Source organism: Pinus tabuliformis, chromosome 8, assembly GCF_031772625.1.
Source record: "Pinus tabuliformis cultivar Carrire ecotype Pingquan chromosome 8, CPIR1, whole genome shotgun sequence".
Taxonomy (NCBI): Eukaryota; Viridiplantae; Streptophyta; class Pinopsida; order Pinales; family Pinaceae; genus Pinus; species Pinus tabuliformis.
Window position 1 is genome coordinate 2,000,064,262 of NC_142294.1, and position 6,970 is coordinate 2,000,071,231.

Genomic DNA, 6,970 nt, shown 5'->3' on the forward strand with positions numbered 1-6,970 from the left:
GGGGAGATATAAAAGGGGGCGGGCCGATGAATGAATGTTGCGACCTCCGACAGCGATATCGTGTCGGAGGGGGGGAGGACTCATCGGAGGAGGGTTAATGCGATCGGAAAAGGATTTTTTAAAGCTTTGGAAGGGTTCTTGATGCATCGGAAGGAATCCGATAACATTTGAAGGGGGTTTTTGTGTTTTGGAAGGAGTCCAAACACCTTAGGAAGATGGTTTTTTGAGCGAAATGTGGGTTCTTACTAAGTTTCAAGTAAACTTAGTAATTCCCAAGCGATTTTTATGGTTATATTTCAACCAGCGGAAGGGATAAGTATATAGGGGAGTTACTAACATAGTTTTAGTAAGGGGAGGGGAGATAGATAGGGAGTTACATACTAAAGTTAGTAGTTAATATGAAATGTGATGAGAGAGTGCTAAGTATGTAAATCTTAGGCTATTTACGGGGAAAATAACTCATAGAGGAAGTATGAACACTCCTTGAGTAAAGTAGATCTTTACCAAGGCAAAAGGTGCGAAAAATGATGAAACTAAGGGGTATTAAGCAGATCTTGCCCTCTTTGGGGAGGTTAGTGAATGATTTGGGGAATAATAAGAAGTGGGAGTTAGTCATGCCTCGCTTGAAGTCCTCCAAGGGAAAATTTCCTTGCATTTGTGATCTGAATAGATATGAAACTTGCAAAGATGAAATGAGTCACAAGCCATGATTCTGCAACCACAAAACTACCTACCCGGCCTACTCACCTAGCATTTTCTCCTCTTTTGGTTTGGGTGCACTTGAACTAGCATACCCAGTTTTTCGTTCTTTTCTTCTTGTTGTCCTCCTATCTACATCTATACTTATTTCATCCAGGGGCTCAGATTAAGCGGTTGAGCTCCCTTGTTTCTCTACCTATCTATAAATCTGCCAAGATTAAGTTGTTTGGACAGATACTGATTCTCTATATTCTACAACAAGAAACTGAAACCTAGGGAAGCCAGGATTAAACTGTTTGGCCCTCCCTTAACTGAAAACTCATCAAAAATGGATCAACTCATCAAAAACGGAACATGGCAGTGGCACTTCGACTATCACACTCTCATGGACACTTCTCTGGCCTCTGTAGCAAATATGGTACGTTTCAGCATGCAAAGTATGACATATTTGGCATGTAAAAATGTCGATCATGAAAGATGAATACCTGCTGCAGCAGGAGGCTAACACGCGGAGGGGGTCCAATTTTACTGGTCATAATTCCTCTACATAGAAATTTTACAGAATTTCCACGAAGCCCAAGAACAGGGCAAAACATTCCACTATTCATGGCTGTTACTATCCATAGTGCTCGTAGCTGGGAAATTGTCGGATAGTCAATTCCCCATAATTGATAGAGATTTATTGGAGGCTGCGAAGTAAACTTCGCTCTGGGCCACGAAGGATGCCAACAGGATACGCGACATCAAGATATTCTGGGTGCTCATGGAGATGAACATCTGAATGTGGATCAACCGTAAGCCGTGATTGTCACCCTCGGTTTACAACAGTCTGCAGAGTTTTGCAGAATTTAAGGCAAACATGCATAACATATATATCAGGGCATGCAAGGACCCGAAGAAACTGTGGACAAAGCTACCCTTTGTAGCCATTGACGACATCATTTTTAATGTCTTGGAGGCATGGTTGCCGGAATGGCGCGCCCCAAACATTGCAGAAATCGAGAAGTCGACAGCACAAAAGAAGAAAGACGATACCAAGCTGTGCATCGCACAGTTGGCCGAAAAACGCAGGAAGGAAACAATAGCAACAGAAGTGCGGGCAACGCAGGAAGCGGCACAGAAAGCATCCGAGCAGGAAAAGGCCACAACAGAACAAGCAAAAATCGTGAAGGCGGACGAGGGAAAAACAATGCCTTCACAAGGGTAGGAAGTAGAGGAAGCACAAACAATAGAAGGAAGCGTGGACCCACGAACCACGTCCACACAGCTAAAGCGTCAACACGGGCAGGGTCACAGAAGAAGGTCAAGGCCTCGAAGTTGTCCATTGACTTGATCACCCTAATCGAGGGTGATCTGCATGACATCGACGAGACGATGCGCGATGTCACAAATGAGGCTCTCCAAGATTTCATGCAGGAGAACTAGATTGTGTTGGGGGCCCTCAAAGCGCAGTTGCAAGAATTACAGGTGCGCCCCCCTCAGGTTGGTACCCTTTCGACCAACCTCGCAGTCGGATCCACGACAATAGAGAAAATGTTGCACGCACGGATGATGAACACAATAGTGCTACCGGAAGGGGCACTAGTGACATCAAATGAGGTCGATAGGCCTTCGGTTAGCGCATTGAAAGGTCTCGGTGTTAATCTAGCTACCCTCCTGCACGAGACATTATATGTGTTGCAGGATGGGATAACTATAGAGCTGCGAGCTAGGGAGAGCCACGCGCTCCAAGTCCTCAGTGAGCAGAAGATAAATATGGAACAACTAAGCTTGCAGTGCAGCGAATTGGTGTCGCAAAATCAACAGCTAGTGCAGGTAATAGATGATGCTTGCCGAAAGTTTCTTGGAGCTGGCCATCCCAGCAGATATGCCAGCATAGGCGCGAATCCACAGGTTAGCGACAGGGGTTCGCAAGGCTAGAGAGGAAATGACAAAGGTTCAGCTGGAGCTGAATCTTCAGATTGTCGAGCTGTGGTTAAAGGCACAACCATCCACTCCCCTAGAAGTCAGAGAACAACGCATTAGCGCTATCACAGTGGGATTGGAGGAATCAAAGGTGCAGTGCGAGACTACACCAGCATGTTGGAAGAATCACTTGAGGTTCTCACAACTCTATAGGAGGACCCCAACATCCAACAGTTAGAGACAGAGGCACGAGAACTCCAACAATAGTATGACAATGTCCAAGGAACTGCACAGATGGTGGTCCTCACCTAGAGGCTTGCACGGATGCAGTAGGCTAAAGCACTGAAGGAGCAGGTGGACACTGAACGACATAAGGAAGCAATCCTAAAAGCACGCATCCAGCCTTGGATCGATGAGGCCTTCACTATCACGGCAGACATCGAAGGCAAGCTCGCGCACATACAGTGGATGCACACATTGATGCAGAGAAGCACTCCAGACATAGAGGTCTCGGAACAACGTATGCAGCAAATCCAACAAGCAGCAGCTCAGTGCGTTGCTGACCTCTGCGCAGTTTGAGAACAATTGGAGGGACTCTATGCAAAGATCACCGTGTCAACAGAGTGACTCGAGGGCGAGTCACGATGTTTGTGTTGGGGGCTTATTGGGCATGGAATCCCCTCGAGGCATGCTTTGGGTCTCAAAGCCCAAGTTTTGACCCAATATTGTTGTAAAGCTCTGCGAATTGCGGGCGCAGGGCGCGAAAGTATGATAGAGTCACAGGGTTGTCCGCCCTAGTTTTGTAATGTAATGTCGGCTGGATAGACCTACCCATGGTCCGCAGACCATGGGATTGTATAAATAGAGTGAGGCTCTAAGTGTAAAAGATAGATAAGGAGAAAGAAGAGTAACAAGTCTAAGTGATTGAGTCACAAGTGTAAAGTGTGTCTTTGGGTTGTAGAGTAGGAGAAGGCTCTGCAGCTGAGTGCGTAGAGGCCTAGTAGTCCGCAGCTGAGTGCGTGGACCCCTGCAGCTGAGTGCGCAGGGTGGAGTCGAGTCTGTAACTGAGGAAGGAATTAATAAAGAGAAGTTTTATCATAATTCTGTGTATCTATTCTTGGGTTAATGCATGTTTGATATGATTTGCAAATATACTGTTTATTTATTGCGCACACCTGTATGAATGGTTTATATTGTTAAGTATACTTAAAGCACTCAAGTAGGCAAAGTTAATTAACTAACGTTGGAATACCATTGAGGTCTTGGGTAATAACGCAGAGTGCGACATTCAACCCTCGGTAGGGCTGCACGAAGGTAGTATATCAGGCTGCGAGGTAAGGGAAATTGCACGTAGTGACTTGCGCGCAGGGTCAAATCGTGGACCACTTGAATTCATCAGACATCTCCAGGGTGCGGAAACCTGGTTCTAGTACCCTCCCATACTACTTCAGGTGAGACCTCAGTCCGCGCTTCACGGACTGTTTCCAAAAGGGCGAGTAGTATCAAGATTTATTTAGCTAAATCAACTCTGAACCTAGGTCAGGCCCAATAAGCCAACAGGGAGGATGTATAAAGACAAAACCCCACATCATACATGTTTACTAGGAAATCCCTTATTTGGAGTGAAGATTGTAGAGGACATCTTCTGAGACAAAATAGTTTGAGAGAGATTGAGAAGCCATAAGTGTAGTAAAGATGGATTCAACAGGGGCATATGTGTAGGGGCAGAGTGTCGAAGTTGGGTGGGGAGGGGAAGAGGAAAGGTGATGAAGAGTGGAGAGGGGAGAAGCATCGAAGGTTAGAGAAGCTGACAAGACAAGAGGAGGAGAGAATGGGAGGGATTCCTCACCGAGGGGGATGATAGTCGAGGAAGGAGAGCAAGTGCTAGAGGGAGCTTCCCTTTCAGGAGGAGGAGAGACCGACGATGGAAGATCTAGAGAGGGGGCAGAGATTAACTTTAAGTGATTTAAAAGAACATATGACATTTAAAAGGGATAAATGCAGGGAGGAAAAGGAAAGGGAAGCTAAAGGAAGGGTACCTTCAGAATGAGGAGTCGTTGTAACCCGATCCTTGCTAGAGCATCCAACAATGACGACCAACCTAGATGAGCTCAGTTATAGAACATGTTTTCCATTTGTAGCTTGACTGATCTTTGAGAGCCCTTGCTCCTTAAAGGGAGCTTTAGGCATAGTGCCACCAACCGAGAAAGGGCACTACAACAAAACCAGCGATTAGCGTCCCTTTTTACTTCTTTTTTTGCATCTAGAGCCCATTTTTGGTGCTATTTGCATCCATTTATCAAATATGGTGCAAAACTTGACACAAAATTTGCATCAAGTTTTGCACCAAATCTTACACCAAGTTTAGCACCAGGTATTGCAATAGGTTTTGCACCACGTTTTGCACCAAATTTTATGCCAAGTTTTGTGTCATCCTTTGCACCAGGTTTTGTTCCAGGTTTTGCATCAATTTTGGCATCTATTTTTGTTTGACATACTTTTGCATCCTCATTTGCATCCACTTTTTGCACCTACACTTGCATCAACTTTTGCATTGACTTTTGCATCATTTTTTGCATCCTTTTTTAAATCATTTTTTGCATCCATTTTTTCATCCATTTGTGCATCACTTTTGCGCCACGTTTTACATCGAATTTTGTGTCTAGTTTTGCATATAATTTTGCATCTACTTTTGTTGCATCCACTTTTCCATCTTGTTTGGCATCCATATTTACATCCTCTTTTGCATCTATTATTGTACCCACTATTGCATCTAATATTTTTGTGCCACAATTGGCGCCTAGTTTGGCACCTCCTTTTGCACCCACTTTTGATTATAATTTTGCATCCACGTTTGCATCCTCATTTGCATCTAGGTTTTCATCAACTACTACATCTATTTTTGCATCCCTTTTTGTATCCAATTTTGGACTAGGATTTGCATCGGGTTTTGTGTCTCGTTTTGCATCTACTTTTGCATCGACTTCTATTGCATCCACTTTTGCATACAATTTTGCATCCACTGTTACACCCATTTTAAATTTCACTTTTTGCATCCATTTTTACATCTTCATTTGCATCATACTTTGATTCTTTTTTTTCATCTATCATTACATCCACTTTTGTTATGCCATAATTTGCACCATGTTTTGCACTCACTATTGTATCCACGTTTGCTTCCAATTTTGCATCCATGTTCACATCCTCTTTTGCATCAAATATTGCATCCGCTTTTGTGTCAGGTTTATGCATTGGGTTTTGCATCTCGTTTTGGATCTACTTTTGCATCTACTTCCATTGTATCCATTTTTTTCATCCAATTTTGTTTTGCCTGTTGCATCAATGTTTGCTTCCACTTTTACATCCATTTTTGCATCTTATTTTGCATATTTTTTGTCTATTGTTACATCCACTTTTGTTGCACCATATCTTGCGCCTACCATTGCAACCACATTTGCTTCCACGTTTGCATCCACATTCGCATCCTCTTTTGTGTTCAAGTTTGCATCAGATATTGTGTATGTTTTTGCATCCCCTATTGTATCCACTTTTGTTTCATCCATTTTTGCATCTACTTTTGTGTCCGTTGTTGCATCCACATTTGTTTCACCACAGTTTGTGCCAAGTTTTACACCTACCATTGGACCCATGTTTGCTTCCACTTTTGCCTTCATGTTTGCATCCAAGTTTGCATTGACAACTGCATCTACTTTTGCATCCACTTTTGTGTTAGGTTTTTCATGTTGTTGTGCATCTACTTATGTTGTATCCACTTTTCATCCAATTTTACTTCTATTGTTTCCCCCATTTCTATGTTCTCTTTTGCATCCCTTTTCCAACACTCATCATATTTTCTGCATTGATGATATTCCTTATGGCATTGACAATTATGAACAATTGATGACAATGTCAATAATATTGACAATGATGAAAATGAAGATGATGGCGATGACATGAATTGTGATTATGATGATAAAGACGATAGTGGTTACAATGACATTAATGATGATGATGGCAATGATTATATGATGATGACGCGCTAATGACCTTGGCGAATCTTCCCAATTTTAGATGTTGTCATTGTCATAATCATAAGCATTATCTTTGGTGTCATCATCATCATTTTCATCTAGGTCATCATCAAAAACAATAATGGCATGAATGATGATGATGATTACAACAATGTTGATAGAAATTACATTAATGATGATGATGGGGATGATAAAAATGACAATGACGATGATAATGGTGGTGATGATGATGATCATCGATCATCTCTCAAAAATAGAGTTGTTATTTCTCTTACGTATATCAATGTGTCCTAAACAACCCTTTTCTAGCACTGATCACATTTTTTGGGTTGATG